Raw genomic sequence first — 24736 nt, 5'->3', positions numbered from 1 at the left:
GAGCTACACAAGTACTTACAGAAGAACAATGAAAGTGTTGTCTGTATTCAACGGCACAGACTTCCTTGCTCTAATGAATGACTTGCACAAAGAAGAGATACAGAAAGGAAGTTTTTAATTGCATGCACCTTACATAAGAATAGCACACTGAAAGAGCTACACACAAGTACTTACAGAAGAATGATGACAGTGTTGTCTGTCTTCAAAAGCACTGACCATCGTGCCCTAATGAATGACCCGCAAAACAAATACTTACAGAAGAATGATGAGTGTTGTCTGTCTTCAACGTCACTGACCACGGTCCATGCCATAATGAATGACAAGTACTTACAGAAGAACGATGACTGTGTTGTCTGTCTTCAACTTCACATTCCTTGCTCTAATGAATGACCTGCACAAAGAAGAGATACAGAAAGGAAGTTTTTAACTGTATACACTTACACCTTACATAAGACTAACACACTTACTTGTGTTACTGGTCCTTAGCTTTAAGATGTTTCCACATCGTTCTTTCATTGGCAGTAGCAGCCTCCTCAGTTGCAATTTTTTTGCTCTTTATTCTTGGAATATTGGCTGTGCAATGTTGTGCTCTTAGCCATTTTCTGATGGAACGAATAGGGTCCCATTGTGTTACAGGTAGGCCAATTACACTAATCATCATCAGATTACTTATGTTGGGAATAGTTAGGCGAGTTCTTTATTCCGAACAAATGAGGTTCATTTTTGAAAACCCCCTTTCTACCTCTGCTGAACTCACAGCAATTGTTCTGACAATATCTTTAGCTTTTTTAATACTGTCAGGAATTGCATAGTTCTTTGAGTCTTTTAATACATTTTCTATGAAATCTCTGTAATCGTTCATATTAATTTCATAATTAAAAATTTCACCAAATTCAAGCAATTGTTCTTTAGCTTCTGGCCATGGAATGACTACATCTTTAATATTCCAGTAATCTGGCTCCAAAAATGTGAGAAATTGTAATTTATTTGAGTCTTGCAATTGGCTACCTGTTTTTAGATGTTCGCAATCCATCAATCTTTTCCTCAAATTTGTTATTACACTTTCCAAACTTTTTCCCCAGGAAATCTGACAAATCGATGATTTTGAACAAATTTTAAATTTTTGAAAGCTTCTGAAGTAATCATTCCATTAACCTTTTTTTCATATGGACCCTTTCCACGTCTAAGCATTTCAATTTTAAATTTCAATTTAATTCAATTTATATGCCGCCCCTCTCTGAAGACTCAGGGAGGCTCACAATACATTTAAAATCCTAATAAAAAACATTTAAAAATTAAAAAAACATTAAAAACATTAAAACTCATTCATACCATTCATGGCTGGATCTCACCGGATTGCAAGAGCGAGATCAACGGCCCCAGGCCTGCCAGAAAAGCCAGGTCTTCACTGCTTTTCGGAAGGCCAATAGGGTGGGAATGGTCCGGACCTCAGGAGGTAACTGGTTCCAGAGAGCTGGGGCAGCCACAGAGAAGGCCCAATGCTGTGGGCCCACCAGCCGGCATTGTTTAGCTGATGGGATCCAGAGGAGACCAACTCTGTGGGATCTTACTGGTCGCTGGGAGCTATGCGGTAGAAGGTGGTCTCAAAGATAACCTGGCCCTGAGCCATGTAGGGCTTTAAAGGTAATAACCAACACCTTGAATTGTGACCAGAGACCAATAGGGAGCCAGTGCAGCTTGCGGAGAATTGGTGTAATGTGGGTGTACCTAGGTCAGCTCGCGCGGCTGCGTTCTGGACCAACTGTAGTTTCTGAACACTTTTCAAGGGTAGCCCCATGTAGAGCGCGTTGCAATAATCTAACCATGAGGTGACAAGGGCATGAGTGACCGTGAGGAGAGCCTCCCGATCAAAGTAGGGCCACAATTGGTGCACTAGGCGAATCTGTGCAAAGGTCCCCCTAGCCACAGCTGTCAGATGTTGCTCTAATCTTAGCTGTGAGTCTAGGAGGACACCCAAATTGCGAGTCCGTTCTGAGGGGGACAATTTCTCCCCCCAGAACCAAAGATGGACAGTCAAGATAGTCTTTAGGAGGCAATACCCACAGCCATTCGGTCTTGTCTGGGTTAAGTCTGAGCCTGTTGACTTCCATCCAGACCCTCACAGCTTCCAGGCACCGGCACATCACATCCACCGCATCACTGAATTGATGCGGGGTAGAGATATACAGCTGGGTATCATCAGCGTATTGCTGATACCTCACCCGGTATCGTTGGATGATCTTACCCAGCGGCTTCATGTAGATGTTAAATAGGAGGGGAGAGAGGACCATGCCCGAGGCACCCCACAGACGAGGGGCCTAGGGGTTGACCTCTGTCCTCCTACCAACACCGACTGTGACCGACCAGAGAGATAGGAGGAGAACCACCGTAACACGGTGCCTCCCACTCCCAGCTCCCTTAGTCGTCCCAGAAGGATACCATGGTCAATGGTATTGAAAGCCGCTGAGAGGTCAAGTAGCACCAAGATGGAGGAATGACCCCCATCTCGGGCTCGCCAGAGATCATCCATCAGTGTGACGAAAGCAGTTTCTGTGCTGTAGCCAGGCTTGAAGCCAGATTGAAAAGGGTCTAGATAATCCGTTTCCTCCAATGACCGCAGGAGCTGAAGTGCCACCACTTTCTCTACAACCTTTCCCACAAAGGGTAAGTTGGAGACTGGAGGAAAGTTCTTTAATTCTGCTGGATCCAGGGAAGGCTTCTTGAGGAGGGGCCTTACAACCGCTTCCTTTAATAGTTGCGGGAAGGCCCCTTCCCTCAAGGACGCGTTAACTAAAGCCTGGAGCCAGCCTAGTGTCACCTCCCTGCTGGCCGAAACCAGCCGGGGGGGGGCACGGGTCCAACAAACAAGTGGAGGAACTCATCGCTCCTACAGCCTTGTCCACTATCTCAGGCTCAGACTCATCCCACACAATAGAACTAAGACCTGTCCCCGTCATCTCGGTCGGAATTGCCCAATCTGAGTCCAGGTCCCTCCGAATCTGAGCGATTTTATCCAACAGAAACTGCACAAACTCCTCAGCTCTACCCTGCAAGGGCTCTTGCACTCCCCCTACATTAAGGAGGGAGCGAGTCACCCTAAATAGGGCAGCTGGGCGCGAATCCATGGATGCAATAAGTGCGGAAAAATGTGAACATTTTGCCACCTGTATCACCACTAAATAAGTCCTAATAAAGGCTCTTAAGAGTGTTCGGTCAGATTCGGAGTTACTGGTCCTCCAGTGTCACTCTAGACGTCTCTTCTGGTGCTTCATCTCCTGGAGCTCCTCGGTAAACCAGGGAGCTTTCCTGGATCCACCGCCATGGAGAGGTTGCAAAGGTGCAATCCAGTCCAGTGCCCCAGATGCCCTATTCCAGGCAGCTGCCAGGGACTCAGCCGGACTGTGGGCAAGGGAGTCAGGTATCTCCCCAAGCTCCTTCTGGAAAGCTTCAGGATCCATTAGGCCCCTAGGGTGGAGCCACTTAATCAGTTCCGCCTCCCTGCAATGGAGGAGTAGCGTCCTGAAGTCTAACCTCAGCAGGAAATGATCTGACCATGACAAGGGAGAAGCTTCTATACCCCTTAATTCCAGATCACATCTCCACTGCCCCAAGAGAGTCAAGTGTGTGTCCCCCTCTATGAATCGGACCCTGAACTACTTGGGTCAGGTCCATGGTTGTCATGGAAGCCATGAACTCCTGAGCCGCATCTGAGGATTCGCCAACTGACGGCAAATTGAAGTCCCCCAGTACCATAAGCCTGGGGAACTCCACCGCCAGCCCAGCTACCGCCTCTAGCAGCACAGGCAGGGTTGTTGTAATGCAGCTAGGAGGCAGGTACATCAGCAACAAGCCCAACTGAACCCCTGAGTCCAACCTCAAAAGGAGAGACTCACACCCAACAATCTCAGGGGCAGGGATCCTGCGAGGGCAAAGACTCTTCCGGACAATAGCTGCCACTCCTCCACCCCTTCCCTGGAGTCGCGGCTGATGCAATATCTGGAAGTCAGGGCACATCTCTGAGAGGGGCACACCCCCCTTCTGGCCCAGCCAGGTCTCCGTTATACATGCCAGGTCAACCTCCTCCTCCAGGATTAAGTCCCGAACAAGGGGGCCTTGTTTTTTTTTTGTTGTTTTTTTTTTATTGAAAAGTTTTACAAAAAACAAAAATTTTCTTCCCCCCCATATTCCCCCCACCCTTTCCCTCCCCTCATCCCACCCTCCCCCCCAGACTTCCCAGAGCAAAATACAAGGTATTTCATTTAACAATCATAAACTAGATTAACCTACTTATCCTCAGACTACTAACTCCCCCCCCCGAAACCTTAACTCCACTATAGATATCAAAATACTTCTAATACTTAACGTTCAATCATAAGCTATATGATATTTTCTTGTCTGATACTTATTTTGAATATAGTCAATCCATCTTCTCCATTCCGATACATATCTTTCTTCTGTATAGTCCTTCAAATATGTTGAAATTTTCGCCACTTCCGCTAGGTTCGTTACTTTCAATGTCCACTCTTGAATAGTAGGCAAAGAGTCCTTCTTCCAATATTGCGCTACCAACAGCCTAGCTGCTGATATTAAATTTAAAATCAATTTAGTCTCTAATGCTGTACAATCCGTAGTTATACCCAGTAGGAACAATTGAGGAGTAAATTTCAACCTTCTTTTCAAAATATTCTGCATCACCCACCAAATTTTTATCCAAAATGCTTTGATTTTCCTTCAGGTCCACCATATATGATAATAAGTTGCATCATTACATTCACATCTCCAACATTTAGCTTGCAAATTAGAGTACATACATGATAATTTTTTAGGATCTAAGTGCCATCTATAAAACATTTTATAAAAATTCTCTCTCAAATTTTGTGCTTGCGTAAATTTAACATTTCTGACCCAAATCTTTTCCCACGTTTCCATCATCACTGGTTCCTGAAAGTTTTGTGCCCATTTTATCATACAATCCTTAACCAATTCCGTTTCTGAATCTATTTCCAATAATGCATTATACAACCTTTTAATATGCATCTGGCTTTGATCTCTAATCTGTTTCACCAGATTTTCCTCATTTTGCATAACACCAAATTTTTTATCTTCCCTCCATCTAGCTTGAAGCTGACCATACTGAAACCAAGTATAAATTATCCCTTCTTCTTTTAATTCATCTAAAGATTTCAATTGCATCTTACCCCTTTCCAAAAAAAGAAGCTCTTTATAAGTAATCACCTCTGTTTTTTGCTCTGTAGTTATATTTTCTATTGCATGTCTGGGATTTGCCCATATGGGTATCTTATAGTTTAGCTTGTATTGGTACTTTTTCCAAACCCTCAACAATGCATTTCTAAGTATATGACCCTTAAACACTTTATCCACTTTTTTTTCATATAACAAATAAGCATGCCATCCATATAACAAATCATAACCTTCTATGTTTAACATTCTTTCTTCAGTTAAGTTACACCAACCACTAATTTGTGATAAAGCAGCTGCTTCATAATACAATCTTAAATTAGGCATTTTAAGACCTCCTCTCTCACGTATATCCTGTATAATTTTCAGTTTCACCCTTGGTTTCTTCCCAGCCCAAATGAAAGTATTAACCCCTTTCTGCCATTCCATCAAATTTCCATCTTTCTGATCTGTCCCCGTCCACACACACACACACACAAACACAGCCAGCCGAGGGTTAAGGAAGAACTTGGAACACACCCAGCTCTTTATCTCCAACTTGGCAGCGATATACACGCCGTCTGCCAAGTGCTTTTATTTCCACAGAAAACAGAAAGATAAATACTCAGCTTCCAAACGTCCAACAACAATAAATATTCTTCCCAGCAGTTCCGAACGAGGCTTTAGTGACTATCCAAGGTTAGTTTTGTTCGTCACAAGGATCACTGGCCACCACCCTCTATTATATAGTCTCTGGGGTGTGGTCCAGTGACTCAGTTCTAATCCCTAGCACGCCTCCTGAGCTGCTGCAATAGTTTATCACGCCTTCGGAGGCGTGCGTCCAGGAATGATGTTTCTCCTTCGCTCTCATCCGAGCCACCTGTCTCTCTGTTAATCTCCTCTCCCTCGGCCAGCACCTGAGACAGTGCCAGAGGGGAGGGGCCTGGAGAGGGAGGCCTGGCTGACTCTTCTTCCTCATGCTCGGAGCTTTCTTCCTCTGATGGGACAGGCTCAGAGGGCGGGGCCACAACACTTTCTTAAGCACTGGTATCATTTGGAACAAAAATAAAAACCTAGGTAGTACATTCATTTTTATTGCTGCTATCCTTCCCAGTAATGATAGTTGTAACTTTTTCCAATTTCTTTCTGTACTTTTTGCCAAAGAATTTCATAATTATTTTTAAACAATTTCATGTTTGAAGCTGCAATATATACTCCTAGATACTTAACCTTTTTAACTACTTCAAACCCCGTTATTCTCCCTAAGTCTTCTCTTTGAGTTTTGGACATGTTTTTAGTTATCATCTTTGTCTTATGAAGATTTACTTTAAATCCAGATACTTTGCCATATTGAGCTACTATGTCCAGCATATAGGAAGCCGCTTCTATAGGTTGAGATAAAGTAAGAACCAGGTCATCTGCAAACGCTCTTAGTCTATAATCCTGCTGTCTAATTACAATTCCTTTTATTTTATCAGAGTCACGTAACTTATTCAACAAAACTTCTAAAGTTAAAATAAACAACAATGGCGACAAGGGACAACCCTGCCTAGTACCTTTCTCAATTTTAAACGTATCTGTTAAACCTCCATTAACTATTATTTGTGCTGTTTGTTCCTGATATATTGCTCTAATTGAATGTATAAAATACTCCCCAAAGTGCATTTTTTTCTATTATCTTAAACAGGAATTGCCAGTTCAATCAATCAAATGCTTTCTCTGCATCCAAAAATATGAACGCTGCAGGGACCTGGTTATTTTTTTCCAAATATTCCAATAGGTTTATAATTTGTCTAACATTATATTTCATCTGCCTCCCTTTTATAAAACCTGATTGGTCATTATGAATAGCTTGTTGCATAACTGGCATTAATCTATTCGCTAATATCTTAGCAAAAATTTTATAATCCGTGTTCAAAAGTGAAATTGGCCTGAAATTTTCAGGTTTGATACATTTGATCTTCCTTCAGAATCAATGAAACAAAAGCTGTTCTCCAAGAGGGTGGAACTCCTCCCCCTAATTGAATTTTACAAAATAGAGCTCTAAGCGGTTCTACCATTTCAAACGGTAAATTCTTATAATAAACAGCTGTTAATCCATCTGTTCCTGGAGCTTTCCCTGTTTTTAACTGCTTAATTGCTGCAATGATCTCCTCAGAAGTTATTGGTTGATTCAATCCTTCCCTCTGTTCCAACGTTAATTCCGAAATATTCCCATCCTTTAAATATCTATCTATATCTATACCTTGTATTGAGTCACTAGCATATAACTTTGTATAAAATTCCAAAAAAGCCTTTTTAATCATATTCTGTTGGTAAACTTCCTTACCTCTATATTCTATCTTACTAATGACTTGTGATTTCTCTTTTTTCCTCAGCATGTAGGCCAACCACCTACCTGGTTTATTGGCATTACAAAATGTATTATGTTTAGCATATTGTAAGCTAGTTGCCACCTGATCAGCCATTAACATATTAAATTGCCCTCGTAATATATTTATTGTTTCTTTTACTTTCTTATCTCCTGGATTAGATATAAGTAATTGTTCCTTCTTTTTTATTTCTTCCTCTATCTCTTTACGCTTCTTTTGTTGTTTTAGTCTATATTTATTGTTCATATGTATTAACATACCCCTCATATAAGCCTTACTAGCATCCCAGACCATTTCCATAGGAGTACCCTTATTCATATAACAAAATATTCTTTCATTTGTTTTTTAAGCTCTTTAACATTTTCTTCATATCTAAATAAATTTTCATTTAACCTCCAAGACCTCCTTTCTCCCCTCTCCTGTTCAAATTCCACCCAAACCGGACTATGATCAGTTAAAGTTCTTGGACATATCTTCGTCTTCTTCACCCTGGAAATAAAATCATTTGTGGTTAGTATAAAATCAATCCTGGAGAAGGATTGATGTCTATCAGGAAAAAAAGTAAAGTCTCTTTCCTCCACATTACGTTCTCTCCAAATATCTCTCAGTTCTATATCTTCCATCATATCAAAAAAAGATTTGGGTAGTTTTGCACGTGTTGAGATCTTTGATAAGCTTTTTTTATCTTTCTGTGTGTCTATTACTCCATTCCAATCACCCATTAATATGAAAGATTTATAGTCCCATTGTATTATTTTAGTATGTAAAAATTTATAAAACTTGTCTTGTTGCTGATTACGGGCATATATTCCAATAAAAAGCATTTTCCCAGTCTGTGTTAATAATTCAATTGCAATATATCTTCCTTGATCATCTGCCTCAATTAAATGAGCTGATAGTCCTTTCCTTACATATATGACTAGTCCATTTTTCTTCTCTGGCGCTGATGCCACAAAAGTGTACCTAATCTTGAATTTATTAAATATTTTTGATCTAATAATCTGATATGTGTTTCTTGTAAGCAAATAACGTCATTGTTAAATTGTTTCAAGTAGTGAAATACTTTCTTTCTTTTTTGTGATGAATTTAGGCCATTGACATTCCAAGATAGGAATTTAGTTGCCATCTTTAGCCTTTCGAAGCCTTGTGAGCATCAGCTGAAGCTCCTCCTCCACCTTACTCTTCGGCCTAGCCCCCCCCCACTGCTTCTGTTTTTTGAACTTCTTGAGATAAATCTTGAGATTGTTGCCTTTTTGATTGTTGTTCTTGAAGTTTATAAGTTGATCGGGTCAGTCATTGTACTTTCAGCTCTCCCTTCTTAGGTGGTTCCAAAGTTGGGGGTAAGCCCCCAAGATCCAGATCTTCTTCCACGATAATTCCTCCAGCTGCAACTTCAGCATAGGTTTGTATCTGTTTTCCATCTTTTTCTTGCTGTAACATCTCTGTTTTCTTCCTCCCCCCCCCCAGTGAGGGTGGGTATCCAGCCTTTAAAACATTTACATAGAAATCTTTTGCCTTCCAGACTGTATTTAACCGGTATCTTTCTCCATTATAAGTCACTATTAGACTAATTGGAACATCCCATCTGTATGCCACTTGTTGATTTCTCAGCTCATTTACCAAGAAGCCAAAGTCTTTTCTGCTTCTCAACATCTTTGGAGGAATCTCTTTCAAAACCACCACCTCTTGCCCAGCCACCTGAACTTTATTCTTGTAGGAAGCTTGTAAGATATCATTTCTAATCATCCTAGTTGTAAAATAAATCACCACATCTCTTGGCAGTTGCCTTTGTTTTGCCAGCCAGGAATTAACCCTGTAAATTTTATCAATTTGGCTTGCCACATCTTCTGGTCTTTCTTTCGGGCTTCAGGCCTGGGTACAGCACGGAAACGGCATTGGTCGCGTTGGTTGATGATCTCTGGAGGGCTCGGGACAGGGGGTGCTTCTCTGTCCTGGTCCTGTTAGATCTCTCAGCGGCTTTTGATAACATCGACCATGGTATCATGCTGCACCGGTTGGAAGAGTTAGGGGTGGGAGGCACTGTGTTGCGGTGGTTCTCCTCCTTTCTCTCAGTCGGAAGTTGTGCTTTCTGTGTCACCACTGACACAACTGGAGAACCTCCCCCTCCTTTAACAACTCCTGGTTTCGCTTGTCTAGAAGCCATTCCCCCCCCTCTTTTAAGGAGATCTTTAAAAGCCACAAAGTCTTTGAAGATGTTTATAATTTATAATTTCTAATTTGCCAGGCAGAATAGTTTTTTTTTTTCCCTCCACAAACTCTCAGTTCCCAGCAGTTAATAAGCAGCTAATCCACTCTCCCAGCGCAAAGTTCTCAAGCACTTTCGTTTCTGGCTTTCACTTTCAAAACCATAACAAAGACGCCATCTTCAGCCTCCAGCTCAATAAGATTCAAATTGAAACAAAGTAACTTTGGAGTTAAGCTCTGTACTTTTAAGGCTTGTTCTCCTGTTTTCCGCTCTGCCTGCACTTGTAATCAGTCAAACTCACTTTTAAAAGCAGGATCGGATCGCGGCTTCTCGCTCTGCTTTCGCAGAGTCGTCCTGGCTCTGGAGCTTCTTGGCGGGCTGGCTGGGGAGCTCTCACCCTCCAAGCCTCTGGAAATGTTCCAGAGGGCTTTCAGGGAGCTCTACTCTCGCCCACCGGCTCTCCTCTCCTTCTTTTCCCGAAGGAGAGTTTTTCAGCCGCCAGACAGCCGGTTTGCGCTGTCAAAGCGGCTTTTATGGAGACACAGGGCTGGCGGTCTTAAAAGACCGTCCACGGAGCCTGCGGTGCCAACCGGAAGTCTCAACGAGGGGGCCTTGTTAACAACAGACCTGGCATTAAGCAGAAGCAGCCTGAGGCCAGGGCCCTGACGTCCCGATTCACCAGGTATATGAGGCGAGCCCGGTGAACCAGAACCAAAGGGGCCGGAACAAGTAATCGCTTTGAGACAGCGAGTCCTAGTTCCCCGAGAGCAGCCTACCCCTTGGCTCCTGCCATATCTACCTCTCTTGGTCATAACCACAATACTCTGGCTCTCCAATACCCGAGAGATCCCCTCCCCCACCTCAATGGCCCCCCTCCTCCCCGGCAGGCAAGGCACCCCACTCATGCTGAGCTGAGGGTCATATCTGAGCCCCCATCTGCTTCTGTTTGCACATTCAGCAGAGGGGGCTCCATTCCTTGCCCCCGGCTCCCTCATTCTCCTGAAATTCAGCCACTCCAAACCCATTCCAAACCGATTCCTTCCATCCCATCCATCCCAACACCCTCACACTTCAAATGCTTTAATTCACCTGCACATTTCAAATGCTTTAATTGATCTCAGCACAAATTTTTCGGCCTTTATGATATTTGTATTTTTTCCTTGCAGTGCATTTGACAGAAAAGAAATCTCGTTCAGAATATCAATCATCAAGGCCAAATCAGTCAAAAAAATTATATTTTCAAGACGGGCAACCATACCTGGATATTTTTCATTTCCATGAAAAAACTGATGTAGCGCTGGATAAACATGCCACACAGCTATGGTTGACCTTAAACTACAGGCAGCCCATCTTTGTCCCAAAACTCTTCCAATTTTTACAATTTCAAGTCCAAGTTGTTCTGATATATTGAAAAGTTCTATCTGGCTCTTACAGGATTTGTGGAAAATGATGTGTATCTTGTCTAGAAATATTTTGAAATGGTTTAGTTGCTTGATGTCCTTTATGGAGTCATCTAGAACCAGTTGGAGGCGATGGTTCAAGCAGTGCCATGTTATGATGTTTGGGAACTCTTTCGCTAGTCTAGTACTCACTCAAGATTTTCTCCCAAGCATAACGCTGGTACCATCAAAGCAAAATGCTACTAAATGTTTTTGCAGATATTCCGTAGTAAATCCAACTTTATGTAAATTTCCTATCACTAAAGAACATATTGTCTCTGCATCTTGTTTTTCCAATTCCACAAGCTCAACAAAAACTGTTGTTGGGTTATCCGAATCCTCAACTTTTACAAAAACTATCACAACTGGTTTGCATGATAGCATTGAGGCTTCATCAATTATCAAACATATTTTTAGATTCTGCCCAATATTACTACTAAATATTTCAGTTTTAATTTCGTTTGCAATGAAAGCAACTATTTTCACTGCACTTCTTCGTGAATGCAATCCTCCTCCCAGATCTACTCCGACTGTAGTTACCAATTCTACCTCTCCTTCTATGTCTGAAAATGGTTTACATCTTTGTGCCAGACTGCAAGCTTTAAGAAAAACTCTATAAGTAGTAGATAAATGTTTGTCAGTTGACCTATCTACTGATTTTGTGATTGCATCCAGCTCTCGTTGTTTTAGGTCAGTGATGGCTAACCTTTTTGCCATCATGTGCCAAAAGCGAGGAGAGCATGGGGGGGTCACGTGCATGTGTGCCCACAGCCATAATTCAATGCCCCCTGTGCCCCACCCACCCCCCGCATATGCGCCCGCAACCCTCCCCCATGCTCTCCCCGCTTTTGGCACACAATGGCAAAAAAGTTACTGGTGGGCCCAGAAGGCCTGTTTTTTGCCCTCTCCAGGCTCCAAAGGTTTTCTTGGAGCCTGGGGAGGGCGAAAATAGCCTCCCCACCCCCCTGGAGGCCCTTAGGAGGTCGGAAATGGCCCGTTTCCCAACTTCCGGTGAGCCCGGAAGGCCCGAAAATCAGCTGGCCGGCGTGCCCATGCACACTGGACCTAAGCTAGAGCAACGTTTGTGTGCCCACAGATATGGCTCCGCGTGCCACCTGTGGCACTCATGCCATAGGTTCGCTATCACGATTTTAGGTTGTCTCTGCAAATGGTGTGAGATTTTGATGTAAAATGTTCTTTCATTTTTTTCCTAAGAGATGCTTGCTGTACCTCTTTACTTGTCTCTGCTGCCTCAATTTTGAAGTGTTTCCATTCTTTGGAAACATGAACGCCTTTCTCGAATGCGAAATCATGTTTCGCACAGTACTTACAACCTAACTTTTTGTTTGTTTGTTTTTTGAAAAAAGTTTTATTTTAGATTTTTAAAAAAAGGCAACGTAAAAATATCATCCTTACAAACAATTATAGACAGCATCTCAATCAGTTAAAAACATTTCGTGCTTACAATTTTCCAAATCTCATTTTATAACAATTATTCTTTACTTGAACTGAAGATAAATATTTAAACATTTCATATACTGTATGCTATCTCATCTCCATACTTTTTTGTCAAACCATTGATAAAATATCTCCCATATCAAATAATGTTTATCTTCCTGTTCTCTTATTTCAAATGTCAATCTACTCATTTCAGCACAGTCCAACATTTTCATAATAATTTCTTCATCAGCAATTATCTTCTCTCCTCTCCAGTTTTTGGCAAATACAATTCTGGCCGTTGTTAAAATGTTCACAATTAAGTATTGTAATTCTTTATTAAATGTCTCTGGTAAAATTCCTAATAAAAATATCTCTGGTTTCAATTCAATATGTCTCTTTGTCATATTTTCTAACCACATATGTATCTTAGTCCAAAATCTCCTTGCTTCCACGCATGTCCACCACATATGGTAATACGATCCTGGAGTTTGATGACACTTCCAACATTTCTCCGATTTATTCTTAAACATTCTGGCTATCCTCGTCGGGGGTAAATGCCACCTGTAAAACATCTTATACAAATTCTCTTTATATGCTGTCGACATTGTCATTTTATAATTATGTGACCACATTTTTTGCCATTTCTCTAAATCAATACTATAACCAAAATTTTTCCCCCATGCTATCATTGATTCTTTGACTTGTTCTTCTTCCAATTTTACTTCAAGTAAATATCCATATAACTTTTTAATTACATGGTCTTCCGAACCCATTAATATCTTGTCTAAACCAGTCGAACCACTGTAAATACCTTCTTGTTTGAAGTCTTCTTGATATCTGGAAAGTATTTGCATGTATGAAAACCAATCTATCTTAATTCCCTGGTCTTCTAAGTTTTGTTTCAATTTAAGTTCACCCTTTTCATCCAATAATTCACTATATCTAACAATTTGTTCCTCTACAAATACCATTGGTTAAGAAAAAGCTTCAATTGTAAATACCCAGACTGGAATCTTCAAATAATGGTATTTTTTGATCTTCTCTCATGTCAAAAATAAAGCTTCACGTATCTGATGTCTTCTAAATACCCCTGAATTTTAGTTCCTTTATACCATAAGAAAGTGTGCCATCCCATCAGCAATGTCCCTCCAAATTTAATAATCTAGTGTTTTTCAATGTTACCCATTCTTTAATCCACATTAAACAAACTGCTAGGTAGTATAATTCAAAATTCGGTAATCCAAAACCACCCCTCATCTTAGCATCTTGTAACAGTTTGAGTTTTATCCTTGCCTTCTTTCCCTGCCAAACATATTTCAAAACTATTTTATTTAAGTCTGCAAAAAATTCCTTACCTAGCTTTACAGGAATTGTCTGAAAAAGATACAAGATTCTAGGTAAAATATTCATCTTAATAGTTGCAATTCTACTAATCAAAGATAACTGCAAGTTTCCCCATTTCACCAAATCCTGTCCTATCCGTTGCTTAAGCTTATTGTAATTATTTTCTTTAAGAGAACTACATCTTGCTGTTAGTTGAATCCCCAAATATTTTACCTTATTTGTGACCTGCATCTTTGAAATCTCCCTCAGTTCTCCTTTTTGTTTTTTTAACATATTTTTGGTCATTATCTTCGTCTTTTCTGTATTAATTTTCAAACCAGCAACCTCCCCAAATTCACCTATTTTTTCTGTCAATTTATTTTTTGATGTTAATAGTTCTTCGATAATAAAAACCAGGTCATCAGCAAAAGCTTGTAATTTATATTCTTCCTTTCTAATTTTGATTCCTTTTATCTCTTTTTCTTCTCTAACATTTCTATTCAACACTTCCAATGTCAATATAAATAGCAATGGGGATAAGAGACATCCTTGTCGAGTACCTTTTTCTATTTCAATAACATCAGTCAATTCTCCATTAATCATTACCTTTGCCGTCTGTTTCGTATATATAGCTTCAATTGCCTGAATAAATTTCCTTTCAAAGCCCATCTCTTCCATTTGTAACATCATAAATCGCCAGTTCACATTGTCAAATGCTTTTTGTGCGTCTAGAAATACCAAAGCCATTTGTTTTTCAGGATGCGCTTCATAATATTCTAGGGTATTCAAAATTATTTTTATATTGTTTCTAATTTGTCTTTTTGGAAGAAAACCATTTTGATCTGAATGTATAAAGTTATTCAAGTATCTATTAAGTCTTTCTGCCAGTATTGAAGCAAAAATTTTATAGTCCAAGTTTAGCAGGGATATAGGCCTATAGTTTTTAATTTGCTGTGGGTCTGTGTCTTCTTTGTGAATCAGTGTGATATAAGCCTCAGTCCATGGTTGGGGTATTGTTTTATTTATCATTACTTCATTCATAACATTCAAAAGTGGAAGGCATAAGGATTCTTGTAATGTCTTATAGTATTCAACAGGCAAACCGTCTGGTCCTGGTGTCTTTCCATTTTTTTGTTTCTTAATTGCTTCTGTTAATTCCATCATTGTTATATGCCCATCTAGCATTTCTTCAATGTCCTTGGGGATCAAAGGTAATTTTGTGTTCTGTAGATATTTTTTAACTTTCCCCTCTTCAACCAGCTCTCTTTTATAAAGTTGCCTATAATACTCTTGTATTATTTTTCCCAGCTCTTTATTTCCAAATTTACTTTGTCCTTGATCATCAATCAGTTTTATTCTCTTTCTTTTTTCAATTTATATGCTAGCCACCTTCCTGGTTTATTTGCATTTTCAAAATAATTCTGTTTAACACTTCTTATTTTTTGGGCTAGCTCTTCCTTCTCCAGTAAGTCCATTTTATGTTTCAACATATCCATTTTCATTTTTACATCTTACTTATGTGGATTTTTCTGGAGTTCCTTTTCAGATCTCTTATATTCATCCTTTAATATTGTAAAAGTTTGTCTTTTTTTCACATTCCTTTTCTTTATATAATCTTACTTCCCATTGTTCTTTGAATTCCACAGTCCCGCCAAGAGTGCCCTCCATTGATTCAATCATTACCATTTCCTCTTCTGTAGGTTTTGTCGACATCAGTGCAGCTTGTGTTTCTGTTTCCATTGCCACTTCCTTTTCCTTTAAAAAATCTTCATAAAAAGCTCTTGCTTTATCAATTGTATCTATCCTGTATCTTTGAAGCTGCCATGTTAAGATCAATCCTTCTGGTATCAGCCATCTAAAATTAACACCCTTTTGAATTAGTATCTTGGTCAGAAATTTATACTCTTTTCTCACATCTCTCACTTTCCTTGGTATTTGTTTCAAGACCACCACTTCTTTCTCCTTGAATTTCAATGTTTTTTCTCTCGCCACTTGGAGAATTTGTGCTTTAATCAATTTCTTAGTAAATCTTATATGGACTTCTCTTGGTAATTTATTGTGCATAGCATATCTAGTGTGAACTCGACAAATCTCATCCACACCATATGTCATCTCCTCTCTAGATATCTCCAAAGCATCAGCAAGCATAGAAATCGTGACATTCGCAAGATTTTCTCCTTTCTCTTCCTCCACATTTTGAAATCTGAGATAGAATTCTGCTTTATCCATTTCGAGTTCCACTACTGCACTTCTTTCGCTTTCCACCTCTCTCAGTCTATTGTCAAAATCTTTCATTTTTTCCACCTTTTGGTCATCCTTCTTCTCAAGCTCTTGTAGTCTTCCTTCAAATTTTGACATTGCCTGTTGGATGCTGACCACTTTTTCATCTGTCTTTATTAGTTGTTGTTCCAACCTTTGGACATTCTCGTCTGTCTTAAGTAATTGTTGTTCCATCCTCTGAACTGTGTTCAAAATTGTTTGTAGCGACGCTTCTTTCTCTTTCTCTTTCTCTTTCTCTTGTTGTATCATGGCCTGGATCGTCATTGTCCTCCAGATGGAGATGCAGAAGGTGTGGTTGCAGCTCCCACTGTTGCTGTTTTTTTACTCATTTTATTATAATCCACTGGTGTAAAGGCCAAAAGAGAAAAAAAATTAAAAAACAAAAAACAAAAAGAGAAACAAAAAAGGAAAAGGAGAGGCAAAAAAGCGAAAAATCAAATATGGAAAAAGAAAAAGAGGGGAAAAAAGCCAGCTCTTCAGGTTCTTCCAAATCCTAATCCAACTAAAATTCCATTAAAAAAAAAAAGAAAAAAGAAAAAGAGAGAGAGAGAAAATTCACATAAAAACAAAATATCAAAGAGAGAGAAAAAAAAACGGTGAATAATAAAAATATAGAAGTCCAAAATCAGAAATCCACAATAGGGAACAATATAGGGGGAGAAAAAAAAAATCATAAGAGATAGAAAAAAAGAAGGAAAAGGAAAAAAAAAAGAGCTTCATGCTCTTGAATGCCTTAATCCAATTCAATTCTTAAAAAGTCTCAAAATAAAAAAGATCTTTCACTTATATTTATCCAGAAAGCATACAGAGAATTCTCTCTCATACAAGCCTCAGAAAGAGAGAATAACAGTGGCTGCCCAAAAGAGTGGTGGTAATAGAGAGGAAAATTCCCCTCCACACTTTTCCAAGGCTCCTACTTCAAAGCCACCAAGAACACCTGAATCAACAATGTAGATAGATGTTCTCTTCACTTATGCTAAACAAGCTGAAGCTCAGAGCCACTTAGTTATTATTTTGGCTACAATGTATCTTTCATCTTTCTGCCTAGATACACATTGCAGCTGAATTTCTTCTCTTCTTTTCTTTTCCCCAGCAGATGGCAGCACTTTCACTCTCTTAGCTTTCCTACGTTAAAAATCCAAATCTTCTTTATTAAAAGTTAATTTTTTATAAAATAAATTTTTATTGAATATAAATATTAAAAAAGACATAACACAACATATACACAAAAAGATTATGATTTCTTCCTAAGCATTTTTTCAAAGTGACATTCTACAATTCTACTTGTAATATATTTCTTCATGTCTCCTTAATCTAATAACATTTTTTAATTTAAATTGGTAATATTTCCCCCTATATTTTTTGTTTATTTCTCATTTTTAATCAATTATACCAATTATTCCATATTTTGTAATAATCTGATTCTTCTCTTTCTTGTATTTCTTTGGTTAACCTATCCATTTCAGCACATTCTAAGATTTTTTCTATTACTTCTGTTTCATTTGGTGTTCTTTCTTGCTTCCAATTTTTTGCGTAAGTTATTCTTGCAGCTGTTAGTATGTGAATTGTGAGATATTTGATATCTTTAGGATATGATTTGTTAAAGATTCCTAATAAAAATGCTTCTGGTTCTTTTTCTATCTGTGTTTCTGTTATTTGTTCCAACCATTTTTTAATGTTAGACCAAAATTTCTTTGCTGCCGGGCAAGTCCACCATAAATGATAGAAGGTCCCTTGTGTCTTTTTACACTTCCAACAGATCGGGCTATTTTTAGGCTGTATTTTTGCCAGTCTGGTTGGAGACATGTGCCACCTATAAAACATTTTCAGTTGGTTTTCCTTGTACGCCGCTGCTTTCGTTAATTTTACGTTTACCTGCTAGAGCTTTTCCCATTTTTCCAAAGGTATTGTATGTTTGATGTTTTGAGCCCATTTAATCATCGTTTCTTTGACTGTCTCTTCTTCCAATTTTTAGCATAGAAGAAATTTGTAGATTCTACTAATTAATTTGTTTTCTGAGTCTAATATAATTTTATCTATTTCTTGTTTTTGGTTATGAATTTCATATGTTTTTATATGTTCTCTGTATTTGGATTGTATTTGAGTGTAAGTCCACCAGTCTATTTCTCTGTGTAAATCTGTCTCCAATTGTTGTTTTGTCTTTAATTTGCCTTGATAGTCAATTATATCTTTATATCTAATTATTTTTGTCTTATCTGTTAGATTTGGGTGTCTAATTGATTCTACTGGCGATAACCAATTTGGTATCTTCATATAATGTTTTTTAATTTTAAGCCAAATTTGTAGTAATGAGTTTCTTATTGTGTGTCTTTTAAAATATTAATGTGTTTTGTATTTTTCACCCCACATAAAGGAGTGCCAACCAATTTGGAGTTCGTGTCCCTCAATTGTTAAAGTTCTAGAGTCCTTTAGTTCTATCCAATCTTTGACCCACGATAGTACTGCTGCTTGATAGTATACCTCCCAGTCAGGGAGTGCAGCTCCTCCTCTATCTTTTGTATCCTGAAGCAGCTTAGATTTTATTCGTGGCCTTTTCCCTTGCCATATAAATTTAGATGTTATTTTATTCAGCTTTTCAAAAAATGATTTATCTATTTTAATTGGGGTGACCTGAAACAAATATAAAAATTTAGGTAAAATAGTCATTTTGATGGCCGAAATTCTTCCTAGGAGTGCGATATGTAAATTTTCCCATTTTTCTAAATCTTTCTTTGTTTGTTCTAGTAGTTTGTCATAATTATTTTCTTTAATTGCTGACGTTCTTGTGGATAACCAAATTCCTAGATATTTTATTTTTTTCGTTGTTTGGATTTCTATATTATCTGTCAATTCTTTTGTTTGAGTTTCCGTAAGGTTTTTTACAATTAGTTTCAATTTACTTTTATTGATTTTTAGTCCGGCCACTTCTCCAAATTCTTCTATTTTTTGGAACAGATTAGGTATAGATTCCATAGGATTTTCTATCAAAAACACTAAGTCATCAGCAAAGGCCTGGGCTTTGTATTCTTCTCTATTAATCAATTCCTTGATCTTCTCTAATTTTTTTCAACAGGATTTCCAATGATAGAATGTACAGTAAGGGGGAGAGTGGGCAGCCTTGTCTGACACCTTTTGTTATATTAAATTTATCTGTTAGGTCATCATTCATAATTATCTTTGCTGATTGGTTGGTATAGATTTTCTTTGCTATAATTGCTATAGTTTTGCTATAGTTGCTATAGTTGCTATAATTTTCCCAAATTTTTCCCCAATTTGCATATTTTGTAATTGTTCAATCATAAATTTCCAATTTTGGTTATCGAAGGCTTTTTGGGCGTCAAGAAAAACCAACGCAGCCTGCTTCTCCGGATGTGATTCGTAATATTCTAGAGTATTAAGTACTATTCTCATATTATTCTTTATTTGGCGTCCCGGCAGAAATCCATTTTGGTCTGGGTGTATATATGTATTTAGTACTGATTTAATCCTTTCGGCCAAAATTGCTGCAAATATTTTGTAGTCTACATTCAGTAATGAATTATTGTTATTATCGCTTCTGTCCATGATTTTGGTATTTTAGCTTTCTCCATGGCTTCACTGTATAATCGCAACATATTTTCTCCCAGTACTTCTTGCATTGTTTTATATATTTCTACAGGTAGCCCATCGAGTCCCGGTGTTTTATTATTTTATTACTTTTTCAGTACTTCATCTAATTCTAATTTAGTTATTGGCTTATTGAGGATTTCTCTTTGTTCTTCTGTGATTTTTGGCATTCCAGATTTTCCTATGTACTGTTTTATCTTGTCTTCCTCTATTTCTTCTTGATTATATAAATTCGCATAAAATTTCTTAATAATTTCTTTTTTGGCCTCTCTACTATGTTGGATTTCCCCTTTATCGTCTTTCAGTTGGTATATCGTTCTTTTTTTCTGTTCTTTCTTCAGTTTATAGGCTAGCCATCTGCCCGTTTTATTTGCGTATTCGAAATAGTTTTGTTTCGCCATTTTTATTTTTTGGGCTAGTTCTGTTTGGTTTATCAAATTCAATTTATGCTTAGTAATTTTCCATTCTTCCTCTATTATTTTATCCTGGGGCTTTTCCTGGAGTTTTTGTTCTATTTGTTTTAGGTCTTTCTCTAATTTCTCTAATTGTTTTTTCTTCTTTATTTTTTTCCTCATATATGCTATTACTAGGCCCCTTATATATGCTTTTAGGGTATCCCATGTATTTTGTAAAGAAGTTTCCTCTATTTTATTTATCTGAAAGAATATTTTTATTTCCTTTTCTAACATCAAATTAATTTTTTTTTCTTTACATATTCTTTGATTCATCGTCCATCTCTTACATCTTCTTTCCCCTTTCCAGTTTATGAATAGTGGATTATGGTCTGCCCATTGGTTTGTGCCTATCTCAATTTTTTCTACCTCTACTTTGATATTTGGGGTCATCCATGCCATGTCCAATCTTGACCAGGGGTTATGCGGATGGGAATAAAAAGTGTATTGGGCCTCTTCTTCATGTGTTTCCCTCCATACATCTGCCAAGTTTAGTTCTTCAGCCATAATAAAGAATTATTTTGGAAGTATTTCTTTTTTCCTTTGTTTTTTTTATCAGTTTTGTAGTCCTTATTTGCATTTACTATTGCATTATAATCCCCTATTACACAAATATCGTCATATTCTAACTCTGCTAATTTTATGTGTAGATCTTTTAAAAAGTCCTGTAGTTTTTGGTTAGGTGCATAAATCACTACAATTAACATTTTCCTCTTTCCTATTTCTAATTCTACCATCACCACTCTACCTTGCTCATCGGTATAAACTAATTTAGATTGTATTTTTTCTTTTACGTAAATCACTACTCCTTTTTTCTTTTTTTGGGCCAGAGATGAGTATAGTTTTCCTAGTTTGGGGTTTTCTAGAATTTTCTGATAGTCTTTTTGAATGTGTACTTCTTGCAGACATATCACATCTACTTCTAGTTTTCGTAATTTTGTGAAGATTTGATTCCTTTTCTTTGGAGCATTTAAGCCGTTAATGTTTACCAAAAAGAATTTGATTGGTTCATCCATTGCCTATCGTATCTGTCTTTTTGTGTTTCTTGTTTCCATCCGTGCCTTTGCTTTTGCACTTTCTCTCTCTTCTCTCTCTTTTTCTTGCCTCTGTCTTATTTCTTTTTCTTGATTTGTTTCTATTGGTTCTTCTTGACTTCTACTATCTGTTTCCACCTTGCTTTCCTGTTCTTCTTCTAGTCTAAAGTGTGTATTATGAAATTCTCTTGCCTTTTCTAGAGTATCTATGTTATATTTTTTGTCTTCCCATGTAATTAAGATCTCCTCTATTCGCAGCCATCTGTACATTATCTTATATTTGATCAATAATTGTGTTAGGAACTGATATTGTTGTCGTAGGTTTCTTATTCTTCGGGGTATCTGTTTTAGAATTATAATTTCTTTATCATTATAAGTCACTGTTTCTTCTCTAGATTTCTTGTAGACTTCATCTCGAATCGATCTTTTTGAAAATTTGACATGGACTTCTCTCGCCAGTCTGTGTCTTCTTATATAGTTTGTTTGTATACGGTAGGTTTCTTCCAATTGTCCTTTTATTTCTTTAGGATCTTTTTGTGTCATTCCTGCAATAATCTCCACCATCTTTCCTTCTAATTCCTCATTTTTTTCTTCCGGTATATTTTGAAATCACAGAAAGTATGAGGCCTTTTCCATTTCGAGCATAGCCAAGGAGTCTGACATTTCTTTATTTAGTTGTAAAGTTTTTTGTTCCATTGCTTCTACTTTTAATTCCACATGATCTATTTTCGTTTCCGTTTTCCTAATTCTCTGTTCGTTTTCTGCTATAGAATTTTGAATACTCCCAATTTTATCATTCATGGTCTTAATATCCTCCCTAACTTCTCCTATTTCATTTCTAATCTCTGCATGAAACGTTCTCATTTCTTCCTGGTTTTCTGCTATTTTTTCTTGTGTTTGGAGCAGTGTTTCCTGGATCTTTTGAAACATGTCTTGTATTACATTTGGTGCCATTCCAGTTTTTCTTTTTCTTTCCCCGCTATGCTATCTATTGTTTTTTGTTGTGAGGAGGAAGGAGTCATTACTATCGTATTGGTTGTAGGTTTTTTCTCTGTTTTTGTTATGGTGGATGTTGTAGACATTTTCAATATTTGTGTAAAGCTTTCCAAACCTAACATCAATTTTTAGGTTATTCCTTGGTATCTCTTTTCCCCTCCACACACCGCTTATATTCCACACAACTTATATATATTATATTATATTATATTATATTATATTATATTATATTATATTATATTATATTATATTATATTATATTATATTATATTATATTATATTATATTAATTATATTATATTATATTATATTATATTATATTATATTATATTGCCAATTACCCCAGTTAAGCAATTAATTCTTACTCACAATACAAATCAATTTACTTATAGTTATTTCATCAGTCAAGATTTTAAGTTTGGTTTTCTTAATTTTCTAATTAGGAATCTTTTCAATCACTCCCTTTTTCAATCAGTCTATCTCAAACATACAGTGCTATTTTGTATTAAAGTTCCAATCTTTCACTTTAACAATAATTCCTTATCTCTCTCTTTTTTTTTTTTACTACCGTTTGTAATTTCATAGTACAATTTATAGTTATAAAAATATTATTACTTATATATTTCCTTTAAATGTTAAACGTATTGGCTAATTAAACAGTTCAAAATTAATAATTCGCTTCCCTCTTAACATAATTTTTATTTCTTTGGTCTTTTATTTTCTTCTTCTTTTACCTCTCTCCTTCAGTTCTTTTACAGTCATAAAAACACGATCTGTGTCCGTCTCAGTCCTTTTTACTTGTCCCGATAATCAACTCTCTGCTTTCAGTTTTCAAATCTTTTTAAACTTAAGTTATTATTATCCAAATTTACTTATAAATCCAAAGTCCAAAATCCAAACAAACAAGTCTTCTGTGTCCGCGAACTTCGCCACTTAGTCCTTAGTCCTTTCACTCCACTTCTGGTATTTCAGCCTCTGCGCTCAGTTTTCCAATCTTTTGGGGTTTAAGTCAATTGTAATTCCCGAATTCAAACGGATTGTCTATATCCACAGAATCCACAAACTGCTCCCTCTGCTCACGTGTAAAAATCCGCTCTCACACCACTTCAAGTGCTATTTCTCCTTCTCTTATATTTGCTTAGTCATTCAATGGGTTCTTTCTCTTCCGCGCTGTAATTATTTCCTTTTTTTCTTTTCCTCTTGTACCGCCGCTGTTGTAACTTCACTTGTCTTCCTCTGTTTCGATCGCGCGTCTCCTGTTTACCGCCTCTATTGTAGATGATCTATCTGACCGTCACTCGAGTTTGCTTCCACTTTTTGCTTCAATCTGGGTGGGCGCCATCACTCCTGTCCGCCGACTTCTTCTCCAACAATTTAAGAGATTAATCGCTCGACCTCCCTGCTGACAGCGCAACACCAGGGGGCTTCGCGAATTCCTCTTTCGTTTCCCGATCCCTCCGAGTTCGGGAATGTTCTTAAATAGCAATTAATGAGGAAATTTGGGTATCAGAGATGGAGCCTCTGTTTCCTCACCCGTTCATGATGATGTCACCACCGGAAGTCTTTCAAAGTTAATTTTTTAAAAAGGAAGAGTTAGAAAAGAAAAAAAGAGGAAAGAAAAAAAAGGTTTCACAATGGATCAGTCCCAATTCAGACAAAATTCTTTCTTTTTTTAAAAAAAAGCATAGTCCCAAAAATCAATGTCTTCCCCTCTCTTCTCATTCAGTCCAGTCTCAGTCTTAGAAAGCAATTAGTTTAAAAGCCATTCCAATCAGCAATCAGGTTTCAAATAGTCTATTCAAAATAGATTCGCCGCTTAACTTCCTTTAATTAATCATCCACTCACTCATCTCTTAAGGTGAACTTGTCAGTCAAAGTAAAGCTCTCTCACCAGATCGGATAGCTGTCATTCCTCTTTCTTCCTCCGAAGCTGCCCCAGCCTTGGCAGCCGCAATGGCTGCTTCCCCGCTGCTGGAAAAAGGGCTTTCCTGGATCAATCAGGGACTTTGCGATGTCCCTGAGATCAACAGAAGGTGCCCTCCACTGCCACAGTCAAAACTAGACCGTGGGGTCCTAACTGGACCGTCTGGCAGCGGGGCTATCAGTGGTGATTCTGGAGCCCCAAATCGCCCGTCCGTCTCGCCGCGATGTCAACTTCCAGTCTCACAACCTAACTTTTTGTGTGCAACTTCCAAACCATCATACTTATCTTGAAAGTTGCTGTATTGCTGAAATGTCCAGCAGTCTGGAAGATCAGGAAGACTTTCAGTTGAGGAGATTGGTTTGCTGCTTTCTCCATGTTCAAGTGGCGGCAGTGGTGCTTGTGGTGCAGGTACTTCTGATGGTTTTAGGTCCAATTCTGTTGTATCTGATTGTTCCCGTCTTGGTCTCTTGGTGAAGAAAGAGGCCAT

At 38.0% G+C, this 24736-nt stretch overlaps 1 pseudogene; it reads right to left on the bottom strand.

The window, feature by feature from the left end:
• Positions 1-472: 472 nt before the first annotated feature.
• Positions 473-24736, bottom strand: LOC139315013 (E3 SUMO-protein ligase KIAA1586-like; annotated as a pseudogene).

Source organism: Pituophis catenifer, unplaced genomic scaffold, assembly GCF_029215685.1.
Source record: "Pituophis catenifer annectens isolate HBS135680 unplaced genomic scaffold, rPitCat1.0.hap2 SCAF_3, whole genome shotgun sequence".
Taxonomy (NCBI): domain Eukaryota; kingdom Metazoa; phylum Chordata; class Lepidosauria; order Squamata; family Colubridae; genus Pituophis; species Pituophis catenifer.
This window is presented reverse-complemented; position numbering and strand designations above follow the sequence as displayed.